The sequence below is a fragment of the Pantherophis guttatus genome, chromosome 8, assembly GCF_059756535.1.
Source record: "Pantherophis guttatus breed Tessera chromosome 8, ASM5975653v1, whole genome shotgun sequence".
In the NCBI taxonomy this organism is placed as follows: Eukaryota; Metazoa; Chordata; class Lepidosauria; order Squamata; family Colubridae; genus Pantherophis; species Pantherophis guttatus.
The window spans coordinates 14,943,185-14,965,232 of NC_142070.1; the positions used below are offsets into that span (position 1 = coordinate 14,943,185).

At 41.9% G+C, this 22,048-nt stretch overlaps 1 protein-coding gene and 1 long non-coding RNA gene across 3 annotated transcripts in view; one reads left to right on the forward strand and one right to left on the reverse strand.

The window, feature by feature from the left end:
- GPRIN3 (GPRIN family member 3) overlaps positions 1-22,048 on the reverse strand; it is a 35,512-nt gene that overhangs the window by 10,215 nt on the left and 3,249 nt on the right. The window lies entirely within an intron of this gene.
- Positions 2,745-11,867, forward strand: LOC117678954 (uncharacterized). The gene is made up of 3 exons (XR_004595193.2): positions 2,745-3,138; positions 3,538-3,624; positions 4,604-11,867. It is a non-coding gene; the product is annotated as an uncharacterized LOC117678954 (long non-coding RNA).

Here is a 22,048-nt window from a genome sequence, read left to right on the forward strand (position 1 = left end):
TCTTCAGACAGCGCTGGCTCAACGGCCTTGACGCTGAGATGATCATCAACCCCTATAGTCAGCAAAGTAAAATCCACAAGGATTCCTTTAACTTTTTAAAAATTCAGTATCACACATTGGGCAAAACAGTTTATAGAATAAACTGTCCAAGCTTTAATGTTAAAAGTAAGTTGTTTAATTTTGGTAAGATTACCTGGCATTAAAAAAGTTTTGTTGAAGTAATTTATTCAGAATTCAGCCTTATAAAATAAAATGAAAATTTAGTACAGAATTCAGCCAATGCTGAAGTCCTATGCACAGTTGTCCTATGGTTTTCGTAGAACCTTGTATGACCCCAAGTTCCACCTTTAGAAGATCGCAATGGACAAATTTCAGGTAATGTGATCAGTAAGTTGGAAAGAGCCCCTAGTTGAATGCCCTGCTTATTGCACAAAATCCAACACAGCATGCAATCCACCCTGGTTTTAAGGTTTTATGGTTAAGACACCGGGCTAGAAAGCAAAAGAGTGTGAGTTCAAGTCCTGCCTCTGCCATGAAAGCCACTGGGTGACCTTAGGCTGATCACGCTCTCTCACTCCAAACCACCTCACAGGGTTGTTGTGGGGAAAATAGGAAGCTCTATTGGATATATTTGCTGCCCTGAGTTATTTGTAAACACAATAAAGGTAGGATATAAATAAAACAAATAAATCACAGCAGTTCTGAGATTCAGACACCAGTCCTTCAAAACATAACTGGATTATAGTCAGTTGCCACCATAATGGCTATTGTGCTAAAATTAAGGTCTTCTTTTCACTAGAGATTGGATAGTTACGTTCTTTTATTTTTCTGTCTACCATTAGAATTTTTTTTTTAAAAAAAATGATAGTTCCACACAAAGGAAACAATTCTTTGAAAATGTCTTGTTTCCAACTCACTCAAAAGCTATGTCAATATTGTGTACATAGGAAAACGAAAGGCAAACAGCTTAACAAAAGTAGTCTACAGCAACCTATTTTAGACCTCAACACTGCAGGGCGTTGTCACATCTCTAAGATCAAAACTGAAATGTGAATGGGGTTTTTTATTGGGCACAAGCCAGTGGTGGGTTTCAAAATTTTTTACTACCGATTCTGTGGGTGTGGCTTGGTGGGCATGGCTTGGCTTGGTGGGCGTGGCAGGGGAAGGATACTGTAAAATCTCCGTTCCCCCCCCCCCACTCCAGGGGAAGGCTACTGCAAAATCCCCATTTCCTCCCGATCAGCTGGGACTCGAGAGGCAGAGAATAGATGGGGGCAGGCACAGTCAGAATTTTACTATGGTTCTCCGAACTACTCAAAATTTCCGCTACCAGTTCTCCAGAACCGGTCAGAACCTGCTGAAACCCACCTCTGGGACAAACCCCCTGGGAATGCAAAATGGGACAGTCTAACCAGTCCAACTATTGCTCCAAGTTCCTTTTCAAGATTCAAACACTCTATTTCAAGCTTATCATTTAAATACCCTGAAATGATTGCAGTGCAGGTAGTTCTTGCAATTTCTGCAGGACACAGAAAAAATGTTTAGTGTGTTGTCAGCAGTATGAACTACCTTTGCCCTACCCATTTTCCCCCCTGAGAAACGTATCTTGGTTTTCACCTATAAACAGGGACTAGATAATGGGGCTGAATCTGCCCAACTCTCTTTGAAGATAAAAATCAATAACGTAGCAAAATGCGCAAGCGTTCGTTGTTTTTATGATGATGGAAGACCTTGAGGAAGTTAATAAAACTCCTACTGAATGAAGAGATTGATTCACTTTTTGTTTGGGAACCTAAATACAGAATTTAAAAACAAATTTGACCTTTGCAATCTATTGCATATAGGTATGGGTGGTGGAGTTGGGTTCCCTATTTTGTTGTGTTTCAGTGACCGTGAATTTTGATGGTTATGGTATAATGGAGAAAGTAGAGAAATCCAGGTTCATACCCATGAGTATTGTGTGGCATGAAAACTAAGGCAACATTTCTTGTGCTTTGCAAAGTACATGATAAAAGCAATCCTAAAAAAACAACTGAATTATATCTTCAGAACCAGAGGATTTAAAAAAAAGCTATACAATTCTAACTGATTTCCCCCAATGACAGCACAAACAAAAGAACCAAAACATTATGTAGAAAGCAGTGACTATGTTTCTAAAAGAATGCCCATCAGTGTCATGGACAAAGTATGCATTAGGAATAAAAATGCCATCTTGCTGCTATGTGTATACAGTATTCAAAGAAATATTGGCTTGTCTGCTTTTCAGTTGCCCAGACTGTTGGAATACATGTTAGAATGTATTTTGTATTGCAACAACTACAGAATTATTCAGCCAGTAGATGGCAGTGTTTAATTTACATCTATGGTTAAAATCTATGGTTCTTATGTTCTGAGGAGAGTTTCCTGTTACAGTTTAACAGTTGAGCAGTAAAACACATGGTGACTGTACTCTTTGTTTGCTCTGTGATGCTGAACAGAATTTCTAACACAAACAAAGCAGCCAATAAGAAACAGAACTCCTACTAGACCGGTGTTTCTCAATCTTGCAACTTTAAGAGGCGTAGACTTCAGCTCCTAGAATTCCTAGCCAGCATGCAGTTATCAGGTTGAGAAACATTATACTAGACTATATAGCAATAGCACATTTGAAGAAGGGATTATCTAAAAAAAAAAAATGTTTATCTATAGAAAATTCAATTTACATTTCCAACAACGTTTTGTTTAAAATTCTTCAGGAACCAGAACTTTGCTCAGGGTCTTCACTACTGTCACTAAGAGAAGACAATGTTGAGTCATAATGGGCAGCAAGTGGTCTGCCCGTTATACCACAGTTTCCAGAGTTCCTATAGCAAAGGGTGGCTCCAATGTAGAGTATTTCGACCATAAATGAAGACCTGTCAACAAATTAAAAGATATTCTATATACATTTGGGTGATGGCAACCATTCCAGCTTGATACTCTTTCGGTAAACTAATGTAGGAAGCCTCAGCTCTGTTTTTGCTGGCAGAGGCACTGCGGGCCAGTCCTTCGCTGTTTCCAGGGCGGCCCTGCAGGTCAGATCTAAGCATCCTACAGGCCGGATCTAGCCCCGGGCCTTGAGTTTGACACCTGTTTTAGAAGAACCCTGCCCTTGCTTTGGTAGGTTCTGCAAATGAGTCCAGTGAACTTGCAGAGTGCTTCACCTTCCCAATTTCAAATCCAGTTTTTCCAGTCTGTAAAGCTGCAGCTCTTAATAAGCAACTACCCAAAGCTGATGGGTGGCCATGGTGAATGGGTTGGGCAGGCAGTATGAAGTGCTATTTGCATGCTGGAATGTTTTAAACAGAGGAAGCAAAATGAGCATGGAGCAAAATGGAAGAAAAAAAACAGCTTGTGGGTTTTTCCCTATTTTTTTTTCCACAAAAGGAAATGTAACAATAGTTTTTTTTAAAAAAAAGTCAACTGCTTTGTAACTGCTGCTGTGACCATGAAAACACATTTCTAATTGTTATTAGCTTTTATTAGTATCACCGTATTATTATCTCCAAATTGTTGCAGGAACACCACCCAGCTTGTTTGAGACTGACTGGCTGAGAAATTCATACTAGAAATGAGAGCTGTTTACGCATTGTCCTCCATTTTCGTGTATGTTAATTTTCTTCAACATCCATAGTGAATAATGGCTTGTTTAACACTCCCTCTAATTCACGGGTGTCAAACTCAATTTTATTGAGGGCCGCATCAGGGTTGTGTTTGATTTCGGGGGGCGGGGGGCGATGGCTGGGATGGGCGTGGTCAGCTCAATGTCACTTATGTCGGGGGCACCTGTGGTGGCCAAGTGATAAGGAAGGACTTCCCTGAGACCCTCCCTCCCTCTCATTGTAACCTTCCTTCCTTCCTTCCCTTCTTTTTCCCCCTCTTCCTTATTTTTTCCTTCCCCTTTCCTTACTTTTACTTCCTTGCTCTCTTCCCATCTTCCCATCTTTTTCTTTCCTCTTTCCCTTTCTCCTTTCATGTCCCTTCTTGCATGCTCAAATGCAAAAGGGGAAACATTTCTCCCTTTGTTTTTAGTTTGTTTTGCTAGCCGTGTGCCAAAGAAATCAGAGCTGCCCCGTTTTTGGCCGCGATGGCCTCTGCAGCCCTCTGCCAGCCAAAATGGAGCTGTGTGGCCCTTCCGAGCTCCATTTTCACTGGAGAGGCACTGCGGACCGGTCCTTTGCTGTTTCCTGGGTGGCCCCGCGGGCCAGATCTAAGCACCCCATGGCCCATGAGTTTGATACCCCTGGTCGAATTCCTACCCATCCCTGCCACATGTGTAGGACTTTGTCCCCCCAGAATTTCTGGACAGCATATTTGAAGGTTCTAGGCTTGATTGGACATCATTAAATTGGGGAAGACCAGCTTAAACTGTCCTTGCCTTCTCTCATCCTCCTGTACACTTCTATATTTATCAACTGGGCTAATGTTTTTATAATTCTCTTCTGCTCTGTTGTTCTTGATAAACCACACATCTGAAAGTGAGACCAAATAGTGATTAATAGCTAAGAAATGGACATCAGTACAAGGAGTAAAAATTTTAATACCATCCCAGCACGCTAAGGCCTAACGTCCATTTTTTTTACAGGTAGTCCTCAACTTATGACTGGTTGCTTAGACACTGAAGTTACAATGGATCCCTCAAAAGTTACTTACGACTGAATTCTGAAGCTATGACAGCAGCTTCTGTCGCACTTCCTGTTTTTGGAAAAAAGCGGCCATTGGGTAAAATCTATTCATTTAACAATTGCAGCGTTCACTTAATGACCACCACACAATCCTCCTCCCCCCCCCCCGTAAAATTGGGCCAGGTTACACGATGTCCCGCTTAGCAACCGCAATGACCCACCACTGAAATTCCAGGGTCAATTACAGTTGTAAGCCGATGCCTATTTGTATTCAAAGCAAAGTCGTGTAAAAGGTCTCATTTGTTTTCTCCTTAAGCTTTCCCATATCACATTTTGTGCTGCCCTATTTAAAATAAGACCTGCACTTATAGAAGCCAGCAATCTTGTGTGTGGCTCCAGAGAACTCCCACCATTATCATTAAATAGTAATTTTCAACGAGACAGGAGGAGAGAATATTTTAGAGAATAAGTACCTTAATTATAGATTCAAGTACAAGTGAAATTAAATCAGATTTTGTTTTTGTCCTGGTCTCACCCAATAGTAGGGGTTATGCAGCTGTTCACATCTGAATTAAAAAAAAAAAAGGATGCTTCAGAGGAAATTTTGGTTCACTTAGTGCACCTGTTGGTGCCCCCTTAAAGAAGGTATGCTTTGGGGCAAGAAGTGGGGGTTGCACAGCAAATGTGAAGTTCCAGATAAATATATGTTTGGGTTGAGGACAGAGTTAGTAGATGCACAACCTTGGTTTACCCTGTAGGTGCCTCTGAAATTAAAAATATTAGGGATTGTGTGCCTACAAGTAAATAAGCCTATATAAGTGTATGGAGTTTTACAGATAAGATCTTTAACAAGGTATGTATAATTGATACAATTAGTCAGCATTTAATACAAGGGAAAACCCCCAATTACTCAAGGTGTGAATAGCATACTAAAACCTCAGGTCCTGCTTCTGGGGCCACTCCAAAGATTGCTCCTAAGTTATCATTTTTAAGGTGAGAGATGTGCATAGTAATTAAGTAAATGGGAACTAATTACATTTAATTAAATTACATTTAATTAAAGTGAGCTGAACTGTGAATTCAATCCAATTAGGCTTTTGTCTTGGCCTTGTCCATTCCTTAGTTCTGGTCAACTACTTTCTGAAGTTTGGTTCTTAGTTTGCTACGGAAAAAAACCAATATATTCTCCGCCTGAAAAGAAAGCCATTCAACCATGATTGAATGGGATAACTTCTGTCAGCTGAACCTCAACAACTTTATTAGCTTTGCTAATAAAAAGAAATGAAGGAAAACAGAATGGGAAAGAGGGAGAAAGAAAAAGAAGAATATTTTTTTGCCAAACGGATGTGCAGCTATTCAGATCCAGAGAGGAAAGGACACTTCCTTAACAGAATAACAGAGTTGGAAGGAAGCTTGCAGGTCTTCTAGTCCAACCCTCTACTCAAGCAGGAGACCCTAGGGGTGTCAAACTCGCGGCCAATGGGCCGGATGTGTCACGTGCTGGCCACACCCACGTCCGGTTTAGCAAAGGGGAAAAAAGTCCCAATACGTCATGTGATGCCACTGTGACAACCTGAGTTTGACATCCCTGCCCAATATCATTTCAGACAAATGGTTGTCTAATCTCTTCTTCGAAATCTCCAGGATTGGAGCCCTTTAAGGTCCATCTTTAAAGGAGACACACCTTTTCTTGGGTTTGCATTTAGCTGCAGACACCCAGAAAATAAGCATTTGAGTTAAGCAGGCTTTACGGGGATACCACTGTTGGCCCAGCCCAAAGCTAGATGGTTCGTTTGACCTAGTGTAAGTTAGCCCAAATAATCACACAAAGGTGGGTGGTAACATTTTGAAACACGTTATTTCTGCACAGTTTAAGAATTTATACTTTGGACCAGTGGTGAAATCCAAATTTTTTTACTACCGGTTCTGTGGGCGTGGCTTGGTGGGCATGGCAGGGGAAGGATACTGCAAAATCCCCATTCCCACCCCACACTGGGGCCAGCGAGAGGTAGTATTTGCCGGTTCTCCGAACTACTCAAAATTTCCGCTACCAGTTCTCTGAACTGCTCAAAATTTCCGCTACTGGTTCTTCAGAACCTGTCAGAACCTGCTGAATTTCACCCCTGCTTTGGAATAACATCTCAAACTAGACGACTGCATGTCCTCACAACAGGTGTTTATACAGTTCCTACATTACATCCGATTTCTGATTGGCTGACTAAATTCACCTCACCACACACTTTAACTTTTGGCGGGCTTTTTAAAAAAAATATCCAGGTAGTTTTTTCCTAGCTCTCTCATAGGGGCCCCCAGTACTGGGGCACCCTTTTCTTTTAGGAACTTCTAGCACCTTCTTGTGCCAATCACCATGATTTGTTGCATTTTGTTGGTGTTTCCTTAAGCACCTACTTTCCTCGGCTGCACAGATGATTACCTTTAACTGCAATGGAAGAGCTCTATATGAGACTCATGCAGATAAAGTGAACAAAAGTGGTCATATTCACATTTGGAATTAAAAGCAAAAAAGGATCTGGAACTGCTCACCATGCCCATGTATAGCAATTCATGTATAACGGCGTACCAAGAGCTCAATAGCTTCCAGAGTGTCTTGTTTTGGACTGAAAAAGAGGGGAAACCACCTGGCATTTAACAAACTGCTTTCAGCTTAACTACTAATCAAGTGTGCAGGTCTGTGTTACAGGAAAGCTGCCATTCTTAGAAAAAACTGTCTTCTGTCCTGAATTCAGAAGATGGTGCTTCTATACTAATAAGCATCAAACTAGGTTGGGTGTCAGCAACCTGCGGCTCCAGAGCCGCATGCGGCTCTTTGGGTCCTCTGTTGTGTCTCCCTGTTGGGTGATCCCACCACTAGCTGGCCCCACCCCTCGCCCTCCCCTCCCCTCCCAGTCACTCCTTGCCTGGCCTGAGAAGGTAAGGGCGACGGTGGGGGATGGAGAAGCAGGCAGAGCAGAGACAGAGAGATATAGAGAGAGGGGGCGAGGGAGAGGGGGTGAGGGAGGGAGAGAGAGATGTCAAAAGGGTTTTATGGTTCCTGGTGTTTTTTAACAACTGGCTCTCTGCCTAATGACCAGCTGGGTAGGCATGGCTAGGGGGTCATGTGACTGGTGGAAATGAATGACATTGAGTTGGCCACACCCACCCGGGTTTTGTGGCTCACTGTGTTTTCTTTTCTGTGGGAAACGGATCCAAATGGCTCTTTGAGTGTTTAAGGTTGCAGACCCCTGAACTAGATTATAAAGCCATTTTTCACAGCTTCCACAGAAAACCCCCAGTCACTGTCTCCAATTAATATTCTGGGTTTTTAAAAAAATCCAATAATACAATATGATAATGCACCAATAACACATTCTTTAAACTCCATTAACTTAGAAACTAATTTTACTGCAGTCCTGATTTTATGCTAAGACAAATGGCTAATTGCTGATGCTTGAAGTTGATTCTTCTCTGGATAACTTTACTGAAAAGAAATCAAATACAGATACTGAAGAAGTCAAACGTGTTTTGATTTTTTGAGATCTGTAATAGGCAGAAACAATATAAATGGAATAATATCAAGGTAGAATACTTAATTCTTCCAGTCTTAATTTAAAACGATATGCTATAATCAAGGTTAATATAAATACATTTGGAGGGATCAACAACATATTTAACTTCAGGTATAATGCACGTTTAACAGCACTGCAAAATTGAGTATTAACCACCTGTTGCCAGTGTCAGAGTGAGGGAGGAGCTGGTCCAGTGAGTTCTGCTTTATAATTCATTTAAAAACTTGGTTTGTTCAAACTGAATAGAAGTATTGCAGGGAAAAAACACAGCTGCCTCCAAATACCCAAACTGCAATATTTCCACTCCATCTTATTATTATACTTCCTAATGCTTCCTAATCTTAGATTAAGGCAGTGCTTCACTAATTAACTTTCTACTCCCAAATCACCCAACCTTGTACTAATTAAAACATGGGATTCTCCAATTTATATATGCCCTTTAGAAGCAGAGCAACTTGCATAAAACTGGCCAAAGTATTCTAGACCACAGTTACTACAGTAGTGGCCAAAATTGTGTAAACTTTTTGGGAAAAGTTTATTTTTGAGGTTTGATGGCTAATAACACCACTTTTTTTTTTTTTTTGGAGTTTCAAGATAATCATCTTCCACTGCTGGAATGGCCTGGGAATAGCCCAGACCTTAACCCAATTGAACATCTATGGAGCCGACAAAAGAAACTTGTTAGTCAGAAATGACCCAGCAATAAAACCCAGTTAATAGAAGCAATCATTCAATCTTGGTTTCACATTAGAACAGCTGCAGAACTAAAAGACTTGGTTCACTCCATGGGAAGACATTGTAAGGCCGTAATTCATGCTAAAGGTTGTTACCCAACTAAGTATTAACTGGCATGGTGATAATTTTTGTATATCTCGTTTCACTTTTCTTTTTTATAACTGCTATTCTAATAGCAAATCCTTCATAAAAGTTATTGCATTACATTCTTGATTAAATTATCTTTCAATTGATATATAATTTTATGGTATTACTCCAAAAAAAAAGTGCTGTTATTAGCTAGTTTTAGAAAATACACTTTTCCCAAAAGGCTTCCACAATTTTGGCTACTACTGTACTGTAGCTAGATGGAAAAATGAACTGGAGCTATATCAAAGTGTATTTCTGAGCTGGAAACCTACATTTTAAAGGAACGTTTTTGAGAAACAATAGCATCTGTCTGATCTTGCTTTAGTTGAGAAACCAAGTAGAGCCATGGTGGCGCAGTGGTTAGAATGCAGTATTGCAGGCTGACTCTGCTCACTGCCAGGAGTTTGATCCTGCCGGCTGAAGGTTGACTTAGCCTTCCCTCCTTCTGGGGTTGGTAAAACGGGGACATAGATTGTTGGGGCAATATGCTGACTTTGTAAACCGCTTAGAGAGTGCTGTAAAGCACTGTGAAGCGGGATATAAATCTAAGCACTATTGCTATTGCTAAGTAGGGTTGGGTCTGGTTGCTATTCACATGGGTATCTCCAGGGAACATCAGAGATGAAAGCTACATTGGGAAATTGAACAAAAATATCTTAGAAGAAGCGATAATAACTGTTTGGGTATGGGCCAAGGGAAGACCAAGTCAATATCTGTGACGACATTAGAACTGAGCACAGCTCAAAAGAGGTTTTACAAATGACCACAAATGGGGATCAGAATTTCGGTGGCTAAGCAAGTCAGCTGTTAAGTGAGTCATACCTGATTTTACAATCTTTTTTTTCTATCCTGGTTGTTACCCAAATCCCTGCAGTTATGGGAATCAAGTAGCCATTACATGAATCCAGCTTCCCCCATTGACTTGGCTTGTCCAAAGTTGACTGAGATGATCACGTGATCCTGTGATGCTGCAACCATCGTGGACACAGGCCAATTGCCAATTGCCCAAATTTTGATCACGTGACCGTGGAAATGCCACAATGGTCATAAGTGCAAGAGCCAATCATAAGTCATTTTTCTCACTGCTGTTGTAATCTCAAATGACTGCTAAATGAATGATTGTAAATTGAAGACTACCTCAATTGCTTAATCTCAAACAATATAATATGCCCCGTTCTTGGAGAGTGATTGACATGTGCGCAATGGGCACATTTACTGGTGTGAAGCTCTGGTTACTACTGTGGTTGTAATTATTACTAATGGCAGATGATTGTTACCAATATATCTCCTGAACAGAGTTTGGAAATTGATTCTAATACTGAGGAATTTGAAGAACAGATTCTATTTATTTTAAAGCCACCAAATATGGAATAGAAATTGATTCAGGCCAAACTATCATGTAAATGAAACATCATGTACTAATTTGGGCAAAAACACATTAGCCAGTAAACTGAAGCCCATCTACAGTAGCACTTTCAGGTTTACAAGTGAAAGAAAATATGAAACTATCTTTTTCCAGTCTGACAGTCCACAAAAGGTAACAGATACATAAATTATATTCTCTCTTGTTATATAGCGGCATCAGTGAATAGTTGGTCTCCTGGTACAATCGAATTTTATTTGTGTCTCACTTTTTTTAAAAAATATGAAAATAAAATTTTCCAGAAGAACTTACCTAAAAAAGGGCATGCAATAAAATACAATCAAGGTTTAAAGATTTCAGAACCTGCCTCACCAATTAATTGTATTCAAATGGCAAGTATTATTTAAAAGCCAACAATTTTAGCAGTCAGGAAAGGCCTCTGTGTATAGCATCAGTGATTTTATCCATGTCTCTCTCAAATTAATGCCTAAAGATAGTTTTGTGCGATGGCCTCCCAAACACAGCACTGCCTGGCTGTAAAAATTCACTTTCGCTTATTTAGCTAATGACCCTTCACTGTTCTGAAGAGAAAAAAAAACATTTCCAAACAAAGCATTGATCCTTCTGTAACAGAAATCCATTTTCTTCATAAGAAACCTGTTTTTTGATTTGCCTATTAGCTCATTTTTCCTTTTTATGTCTCTGCCACCTATTTTTATTTTGAAGAAAGTGACTAATGCTCACCATTGCTCTGAGGACAGCACCATTTTAAATAAAGAACCAGATTATAACTATCTGTCCTTGTTTATCAAACCTGACCAAATTAAAACATGTGGATTTCAACTCCCAGAATTCCTCAACCAGCAAGCTGGGTAGCTAGAGAATTCTGGGACTTGAAGTCCATGGCTGGAAAATTGTGGAACTTGAAATTGGGGTGTGCATGTGTGTGTACACAGACACACACTCACTCACACACACCCACCTGCTTTTTTGCTTACTTCCCCGAAGCCACTAAGTTTCATGTAAGGATTTTTACAGATCTAATAAGTGACTGACTATCCACAGTTACAATACCAGTCTTCACAAGTCTTTGTTTCAGCAAATACCAGCAGAGTTCAAAGTCCACAAAAATAGATTGGAAATATATCAATCTATTCACTCTTATTATGATTTCACCTGACTGTTCATTGTTTAATCAGTTGATAAACTACTTGAAACAGATTTCTCCCTAACTTTAGTGCCCTTCATAGGACTATAACTCCACCAATTTCCAGGCAGTGTGGTTAAAACACACATTTTCATTTACTGCAAAGTATAACTGGAGGGCCAGCCTGGTGCTTAAGGTGCTGATCAAAAACTGGGAGGCCATGAGTTCTAATCCTTCCCTAGGGATGAAAACCAGTTGGAGACCTTGCGTCGGTCACACTCTCCCAGCCCAACCCCCTCACAAGGCTTTTGGTGTGAGAAGAATAGGAGGGAACATTTGATATGTTGCCTTGAATTCCAAAAAAATAAAGGCAGGATTAAAATATAATGCTACTGGTAAACATGCAATGTTTGAATTCTTTTTACGTATATGCAAATTTCATATTGTCACTTTTTTGTTTACACATATGGACTGGAGAGAGAGAGAGAGAGAGAGAGAGAGAGAGAGAGAGAGAGAGAGAATAAGCAGATCCATATTTTTCAACATTAGCAGGACTAGCCATGATGTCTTTCATAACTATTGCCCGAATCATCATCAGCATGCTCATGATACCCAGTTATATCTTTTGATCCCAGACTGGTCAACTGATGCTATAAAGGTCCTGTCCCTGTGGCTGGAGACTGTGTGGGTCTAGAACAGGGCTGTCAAACTCAAGGATCTGGCCCCCGGGGACATCCTGGAAAATGTAAGGGGCTGTCCTGCGTCGCTTCAGCCCAGTCTACCCAATGCGAAGAGAAAACATTGGGCCAGCATGCCTTCGGCCCGGTCTACCCAATGCGAAGAGGAAACATGCCAGCAGTTTGGGGAGTGGCGTCAAGCTGTCCACGCCCACCCAGTTGCCCCCACCCACCGAGGTCAACCACAGCCCTGATGTGGCCCTCAGTGAAATTGAGTTTGACACCCCAGTCTAGAAGATGGAAAACTGCCTCTGACTCAGTCCTACCAAAACTGAATGGCTATGGGAGTTTGGATCACTTAGATCTGGGGATATTCCATCTTTGACCTTGGTTAAGTTGTATTTCCCCATTCAGCGATGGCACACAGTCACAGTTCCTGCTCAAAGAGCTGGGAAGGCCTTTGCCCAACTTCACGAGATGTTCCAGTTGTGCCCACGATTGAGAGGCCCTGTAGACACACATGCATTCCATAATCACCTCATGGCTTGACTATTAGACAGTAATGTGCTCTACGTGAAGTTGCTTTTGAAGATCACTTGTAATCTTCAACTATTGTACTCCAGAATTCAGCAGCAGAGAAAATGATGGACATGCCTCGGTGTACCTGCGTCACACCTCTGCTGCCTGAGCTGCACTGGCTATTTGTACTTCCAGTGCAATTTAAAGTGCTGGCTATGACTTATAAAGACATAGAGATCAAGAGCCTAGATATTTGAGATCTATCTATCATCTGAGGTGTCTGCCCAGTTGATTTTAACTGACAGGGTTGGCATGCTTTGGATCTTTTTGATTAAAGAATGGCATCCATAAGGACCCAGGAAGTGCGCCTTCTTGGTTACAAGAAAATGAGGTCCTCCATTTGGATTTCACCGTATTAGCATCTTGAACACCCCCAAAACCTTGACTGTTCTCCCTTGGATGATTGGGACCCCTTTCGTTGGATGTCAGTTGTTGGTGAGATGTTTTGGGATTGCCAGACTCATTTGGGTTTTTTTTGGGCTCTTCTTCCTTTTGTTTTCCTGAGTCTGATTTGTTCTTCCTTTGTCTCTGTATATGGCCTTGATTCATTGTGAGCCACTCAAGAGTCATTTGGGTATGAAATTGAGTAATAAAGAAACAAACCTGCTAAGGCTGTGTTTTAAAAAAGACTTTGGGATATTTTCACCATTGTGGCTGTGGTCTATTTTTGTACTGTTCCTCTGCACTGTGGCTTTAAAGTACAAAATGAAGCACTGATTACCACACTGTCACTAATTTACAAAGAACTGAGAAATATGGCATCTGTACACATTCCCCAGGAGAATTTAAATTCAGTTACTCTTCAGGATTTCAGATTGGGAGTGACAGGAGTCTTATCTAATGAAATGGAGAAACATCCAGCTTTATTATCATCAGGTAGTTTCACACGTAACCTATGTAGGTAAGTTGCAATTATAAAATGTTGCTTATTAACTTATCCATGGCCATCTTCAGCAGAAGACCCAAAATCTTCATCTATGGTACCAACATATACAGGTAGTCCTCAACTTACAACAGTTCATTTAGTGTCCGTTGAAAGTTGCAATGGCCCTGAAAAAAGTGACTTATGACCATTTTTCACAGTTACGACCTTTGCAGCATCCCTAGGGTCACGTGATCAAAATTCAGATGCTCTTGGCAACTGGTTCTTATTTATGACCGTTGCTGTGTCCCAAGGTCACGACCTTCTGACAAGCAATGTCAATGGGGAAAACAGATTCACTTAACATCCGGGTTACTAACTTATCAACTGCAGTGATACACTTAACAACTGTGGCAAGAAGGGTCGTAAAATGGAGCTTAGGAAATGTCTCACTTAACAACAGAAATTTTGGGCTCAATTCTGGTCGTAAGTCGAGGACTACCTGTAGGAGTGCATGCATTCAGGGACCATATGCATTCAGGAACCACAAACCATTCTGTCTGTCTGTCTCTCCATCTATTTCTTCTGTTATAAGAGGGGGTCACTAGAGATTTTAAGCATTACATACATCCAATATTTTGTACTGCTTTCAACCAAGAAAATTCAATGGAAGCTGAATTTTATCTAGTGTGAAGTGGCTTTATACCTTGGTAAACTAAAGTTTGGGGAAAAAAAAAATAGAAGCCAACATTTTCATTTCCTGCATCCGTCTGATACTGCTCGAAACAGGATGCAGATTTGATGAATTTTGCAAATCAAATTTAGAAAAGCAAAGATATTGTTTGTTCTTCGAAGAAACTGACAGTATATCATATTAAAGGTAAGCAGTTACGGGAAAGCCACAGTACCTCAATGTCATACTTTTCAAATGAGATGAATGGGCAGACCAGCCTTTACATCAGAATCTTCTCCCTCTCGTCTTTTATGCAAATTCGTTTGCTTCTGGGTTTTATCCTCAAGTATTGCATATATTTCCTATAGCGGGGGTGTCAAACTCCAGGCCTGGGGGCCAAATCTGGCCCAGGGTTACTTAGATCTTGCCCGCAGGGCTGCCCTGGAAACAGTGAAGGACTGGTCCGCAGTGCTTCTGCCAGCAAAAATGGGCTCCCGAGCTCCATTTTCAGCTGCCAGGGCCTCCTGCAACCGTCTGCCAGTAAAAACAGAGCTTGAGAGCCTGTTTTCGCTGGCAGAGCGCTCAGGCCGTCACAGGTGCCCCCAACAGGAGTGATGTTGAGCTGGCCATGCCCACTCTGGCCATGCCCTCCCATTTCCCCCCCCCCGAGGTCAAACACGACCCTGATGTGGCCCTCAATGAAATTAAGTTTGACACCCCTGTCCAATAGGATACTAGCAGTGGTGAAATCCAATTTTTTTTACTACCGGTTCTGTGGGCGTGGTGTGGCATGGCTTGTTGGGCGTGGCAGGGGAAGGATACTGCAAAATTAACATTAACACCACCAGCTGTCTGCAATTACTGCAAGTTCGAATCTCCCCAGGCTCAAGGTTGACTCAGCCTTCCATCCTTTCTAAGCTAGGTAAATTGAGGACCCAGTTTGTGGGGGCAATAAGCTGACTTTGTATAAATATACAAAAGTATGAAGGCTATTGCTTAACGCATTGTAAGCCGCCCTGAGTCTCTGGAGAAGGGCGGCATATAAATTAAAAAAACCAAAACCAAAACCAGAAACCAAAATCTCCATTCCCTCCCCGTTCCTGGGGAAAGAAAATTGCAAAATCTCCATTCCCCCCCCCCTTGGGGCCAGCCCAGAGGTTGCAGGTTCTCTGAATTACTCAAAATTTCTGCTACAGGTTCTCCAGAACCTGTCAGAACCTGCTGGATTTCACCCCTGGATAGTAGCCTTGTTTAATGCTGTCTACAAAAACCAATTGAAAAGTAGATGGATTTTAAATGACAGTCAACAGACCACTGATGAAGAGCATGGGTTGAAATGTAAAGGTAGCCTCTACCATTTCTTCAATCTTGGGAGTATCCTTCCTGATTTGTATTCATAGGAAATCTTGGCAAACTTGGGATCAAAAAGTGCTTTCTCACGATGGATGTTATTTTAACCATCAAGTTTCAATATATATATTTTAAGTGAGATCAAATGATTGATTGGGCCTTTCATCATTAAACAAGAAAGCATCTTGTCCCATTCCACCATTTATTTGGCTTTCGTTGCCAAAGTCAGCTTCCAAAAATAACGTTTTTTTAAAAAATGTCAGCATTATAAAAATGTATCCCAAAACATTTCACTGATGGTTGCTTTGATGGATGCAAAGCTCAGGTACAAAATAAAATTAAATACTTAGGGGCTTGAGCAATGAGAAAAATGATGCCAGAGCCCTGCTCAAATCTGAGAACCAAAGACCTAACAAAATTAAACGGGCCAACAAAAAAGCTTGATAATTTTCTAGGTGAGGATAAAACACCAATTTTAACACCAGACCTAAACAGCCAATTGATTCACTGTGGAGGATGAAGAGGAGATGAAGAGGAGACCTAAACTGCTGGGTCTCTTTTTCAGTCTGGAGACAATGTCAGGGAGGAGATGCACTAGAGCAGAGGTGTCAAACACAAGGCCTGCGGGCTGAATCTGGCCTGCAGGGTGCTTAAATCTGGCTCATGAGGCCGGCCTGAGAATAGCAGAGGACTGGCCTGCAGTGCCTTTGGCAGCCAAATCGGGGCGCAAGGAGCCCCTGTGTGCCTCCCGCGTCTCACTTTCAGCCTGGATGGCCTCCTCCGTTTTGGCCAGCACAGTGCTGCAAGAGGCATCTGTCCTGTCTACCCCCCCCCCCCAGCCAGCCCGTGGAGAACTACAATGCTGATCCAACCGTTGAAGAAATCAAGTTTGACACCCTTGTACTGGAGTATAGACAGTCCTCAATTTGCAATTGAGCCCAAAATTTGTTAAGCAAGACAACTGTTAAGTGCATTTTGCCCACTTTTGCCACAGTTCTTAAGTGAATGAATCACTTAACAGCTATTAATTGAATCATGCAGTCATTTGGCGAATCTGGCTTCCCCCATTGATTTTGCTTGTCAGAAACTGGTTGGAAGTCTACAAATGGTGATCAAATGAACCTGGGATAGTGCAACTGTCATAAATACATGCCAGTTGCCAAGCATCTGAATTTAGATCATGTGACCATGAGGATGCCGCAAAGGTCGTAAGTGTGAAAACTGTTCATAAGTCACATTTTTTCAGTGCTATTGTAACTTTGAACCATCACTAAATGAATGGTTGTTAGTTAGAGATCTATCCTGAGCCTATAGTCAATGGACAAACTTCTATGCAGCTGTGCTTCTAGGAAATGAATGGCTTTTGGTTAAGAGTTGCGGTGGCGCAGTGGTTAGAGTGCAGTACTGCAGGCTACTTCTGCTGACTGCCGGTAGCCTGCAATTTGGCAGTTCAAATCTCATCAGGCTCAAGGTTGACTCAGCCTTCCATCCTTCCAAGGTGGGTAAAATGAGGACCTAGATTGTTGGGGGCAATAGGCTGACTCTGTAAACTGCTTAGAGAGGGTTGTAAAAGCACTGTGAAGCAGTATGTAAGTCTTAAGTGCTATTGCTATTATGCAAAAAGGAAAGGAAGAAAAAAGAAAAGGAAAATGTTTGGTGTTTGCAGTTTGCAAACATGCAAATCACCAACATTCTGGCTGCATTTATACAGCAGCATGTCAATCTGGTCTCCCCCCGCCCCTTTTAAAAATCTTGTAACCCGTGAAGGTGCTTAAACAACTATAAATGTGAATAATGTAATCAACCTCCCCCCTATCCATTTTTAAAAATGGGCAGACTTGAGCAATGCTTCAGGTTTTATTCATGGCATTAAGAACCTCGGAGAACAATGTCTGGATTTTGCTTTCTTTTCCTTAGAAACAAATGGAAACCGGTGAGGCTGCTGTAATGTCCCAAGGGAAAATCCAGATTGTAGCTGCCAACTGTGTTTTGAACCAAATAAAATGCCTAAGGAGACTTCAAAGGTAGCCCCATTGTTAACACACACTGAAGCAATCATGTCACTAGAGCATGTGATTGTAGCAAAGCTATATCTTAGTGCGTCTGGTGCTATAGCTACCCTCGGCTAATATAGTTCTGTGAAAAAGGGTTCACTTTTTTCAGACACAACACATTCTTTTGTTCGTTTCCTCCTTCCCCTCTCCCCCATATCCGCATCTGTTTGTACCAGAAAATGGACTTACCCCTAAAGCCAGCAAGTTTTCTCATACCAGGGTTTCAGTGAATCTCCAACTCAACCAAAAATGGAACAGCTATATTTCTTTCAGACAGCTAGATGGCAAACTGTTGAGATCTACAGCATAGAGCAACGTTTACCAAAACATCCGCTGCCTGCTAACACCTGCATGGATTGTTTGGCTCACATGTCACATGGTTGCCAGAATTTGGAAAGGAGGTATGTTAGGACCTCAGGCTTTCTAGAATTAGACCTCTTCGATGCTCTGGGCAATTCTAGTCTCTGAACCAGATAGAGACAGCAACTAAGTCTATCTAATCTCAGTATCAATCTGAAATCTCCTAATCCCATGATGGTGAACCTATGGCACGCGTGCCACAGGTGGCATGCAGAGCCCTCTCTGCGGGTACGCCAACCGTTGCCCTAGCCCAGCTCTACCGTGCGTGCCTCCCGCCGGTCTTAAGGTCTATGTAACACATGTGCAGGAGCGGGGGCATGCAAAGGACACATGCAAGCATGCACAGGGGCAAGGGAGCATGTGTGGGGTGCAGGAAACTTTCGAGGCCCAAAACGGGGCATGGGGGGCGGCACCCCATTTTGGGCTTGGAAAGCCTCCTGCACCAACCTGGAAGCCAAAATGGAGCGGGGGGGGCGCATGCGCGGGCTCGCATTGCATTTTGGGAGTTCGGGCACACGCACCTGCGTTCACAAGAGCGTTTGCGCTTTGGGCACTTGGCACCAAAAAGGTTAACCATCACTGTCCTATCCTGTTCGGTAAACCAAATGCCAAACCGTACTCATTGACATCGCAGGAGTAGACAGACGAGTAGCATGCTTTGATTACTTTCTGAAATGAGGGAAGGGGGGAAAGGAAGGAAATCTGCATATGCAAAACTAGCTTTAGATCTTTCCCTGGATAGAACTGCAAGCTCTTTTGATGGGTTAAAAACACATAAGCAATTCAATAGGCTAGTTCAGGGGTGGGCAATTGTGGCTCTTTGACAACCTGTGGACTTCAACTCCCAGAATTCCTGAGACAGCCAAGCTGTCTCAGAAATTCTGGGAGTTGAAGTCCACAGGTTGTCAAAGAGCCACAATTGCCCACCCCTGGGCTAGTTGGCTTCTCTTTCTCTCTCGGGTAGCACACATACAAATACAAAGTACCTGCACACATGTGCATATGCACACACCCCTACATTTTTATCCTACCGAGTATTCCCCTGCATCTTCTTTTCAAAATAACTCTGTAAATTGGGTTAGTGATTGGTGCAAGGTCACACTGTGATCTTTATGATCAAGTAAAGGCTCGAACCTCCTTCTCTCCTCCCAAGAGTTCCAATTAATCTTAGCAAAAATCACTTCTAAGACTCTGGACAAGTTCATCACCGGGAATCTCCCTTTTATCTTCTGTAGGGCAGAAATGCCAGAAGCTGAAGGACAATTTGCATTTCTAGACTGCAGCAAGTCACGCTGTCCTAAGTTAAAAGCGCTGATGATGTTATGATGTTACCTAGTTTAGGTAACGAATGAAGCATCTGCAAGAAAGCAACCAAGTTCACAGAGCACCAAGGACCCCTCATTTCAACCCTGAGCTTTGTTGGGAACAGGTAACCAAGGATGCCCACACTTTCCCTGCCATTTTTCTAGAGGCAGCCCCCTCTTTTTCACTTGTGGCAAAACCATAGTGTCAGTCACAAACACAGTGATACTTCACTGCAGTGGTTCTCAGCAGGTGGCCCTGGAGCGATATTGTCACGGGGGGGTGTGTGTCCAAGAAGGCTTGAAGAAATGTTAAGATTTAAATATTGAGTTAAGTGTTGGGGGTCCGTGTCCACCAAACGTATTTAAAGGGGGTCCATGATGAAGAAAAGCTTGAGAACCACTGTCTATGGAGATTATAAGAGCCTTGGTGGCGCAGCAGACTAAAGCACTGTTAAGTAACACCAGCTGCCTGCAATTACAAATCTCACCAGGCTCAAGGTTGACTCAGCCTTCCATCCTTTCGAGGTAGGTAAAAGGAGGACCCGGTTTGTGGGGGCAATAAGTTGACTTTGTATAAAAAAGAACACCGCTTGGGGCCCCCGAAAGCCCTACTAAGCAGGTATATACAAAAGTATGAAGGCTATTGCTTAACGCATTGTAAGCCGCCCTGAGTCTCCGGAAAAGGGCAGCATATAAATTGAACCAATAAATAAATAAATAAATTCTCCAGGTCATGGTTGTCCCAAAGGTGTGTGTTTTCTTCCCGCCCCCCCCCTCTGGACTTTCAGAGCTGAGGAAGCTTCTTGGACAAGAAGCGAAACGTCTTCAAAGAAAAAGCAGAAAGTCCAGTTGCCTCTTGGAAAAAAAAAAAAAGCACCGTTGAAAACCACTGTTTTGAATTTATTTTGAATATTAAATGGGAGAGTGAAGAACACTCTTATGTTATTTTCCTGGATGGTTCTGATTGCTCCCTGAAGTACATGAAGAACAAGATTCTGGGGAACGATAGTTCATCAAGTCCTCCCTCTTCCATTTAGCTCTTCTACAAGGGGACAGCTAGGCTGCTCGAAAGTATAGGGGCATCATTACATATGCCTTCTAGGCCTTGTTCAAATAGTCCTTGATTTAGGACTACCATCATCATCATCTTCTTCTTTTAACAACCCCATAATCCCTTGCGGGGTGAAGTCTGGGCAACTGAATGGAGCTAGCAGAGTATTTAATGGCCAGATGCCCTTCCTGTTGCCAATGCGGAGTTTTGTTCAGCAGATATATTCTCAGTGTGCCCAGAGAGAGAAATATCTGCCTCTACCTAGGATCGAACTCACACCCACCTGATTGTGAGGCGAGAGCTCCACCTCTAGGCCACCACACCACTCCTGATTTACGACTATAATGAAGCCTGAAATTTCTGTCATAAGGCATAATACGACTTCTGTCATAAGTCGAGGCACCCATGGGATCCGACCTTATTTTACAACTTTTTTTATGGGGGTTATTAAGCAAATGCCATGTTAAGTGAATCGCCGTATTCCTATGGAACTTTTTTTTTTTGCTAGAAACTGGCAGTAAAGCCTGACACCTGACAAAGATGTCATAAATTGTGGTTATGTGATGCGTTCTGTTGCAACTGACTAGTAAGCTGATTGCCAAGTGCCCAAAATGCAGTCATCTGATCCTCTGCAGCCATTAGAACTCTGAAACTGGGTCATAAGTAACTTATTTGGGGGTGGGGTGTCATAACTTCAAAATGTCACTAAGTGGCCAGTCCTTAAGCGAGGACTACCTGTAATTCTTAACAATAATAATCTTAAAACTATTGCAGGGTTTGCAGTTCCATGGAAATCTGCACAATTTGCATCCAGAAGGAGTTGGCAATTTCCAATCCTCAGCATCACTAATTCCATAAATGCCATCTTTTCTTTCTTTCTTTCTTTCTTTCTTTCTTTCTTTCTTTCTTTCTTTCTTTCTTTCTTTCTTTCTTTCTTTCTTTCTTTCTTTCTTTCTTTCTTTCTTTCTTTCTTTTAGAATAGCTGGTTGGGGAATTCTGGGAGTTGAAGTCCACATATCTTAAAGTTGTCAAGATTGAGAAACACTGTTTTAGAACCTTCCTGCTTGCTGATTAGGAATTCTGGGAGTTGTAGAACCAGCACATCAAGATTGCCAGGAGGTTGAAAAGTTATAGCAGTCGATGAGGAAAAAAAAATCTTACTTGAGAGTGCCCTTGAAAGCAGACAAGATTAGGCTAGATGGTGAAGCAATCTGATTCGGGCACAAACAGACTAAGAAAATGTAGAGCTGATTAAATATCTATGTTACCATCTTAACACCCTTTAGAGGATGGTGAGCAATACAGCAATTAGATCAACATAACATTACCTCCTAGCTTCAATGCTAGGAAAGATTTCCTCTTTCATCCTGTTTCTAACCCTACATGCTTGTATCTTTATGATTTATATTGTTTTATTTAGTTTCCTAGTATGATTTGGTTGCTTATTTAGTATCCTACGACTATCACTAAATGTTGTATCTTATGATTCTTGACAAAAGTATTTTTTAATGTACACTGAGAGTTTATGCACCGAAGACAAATTCCTTGTGTGTTC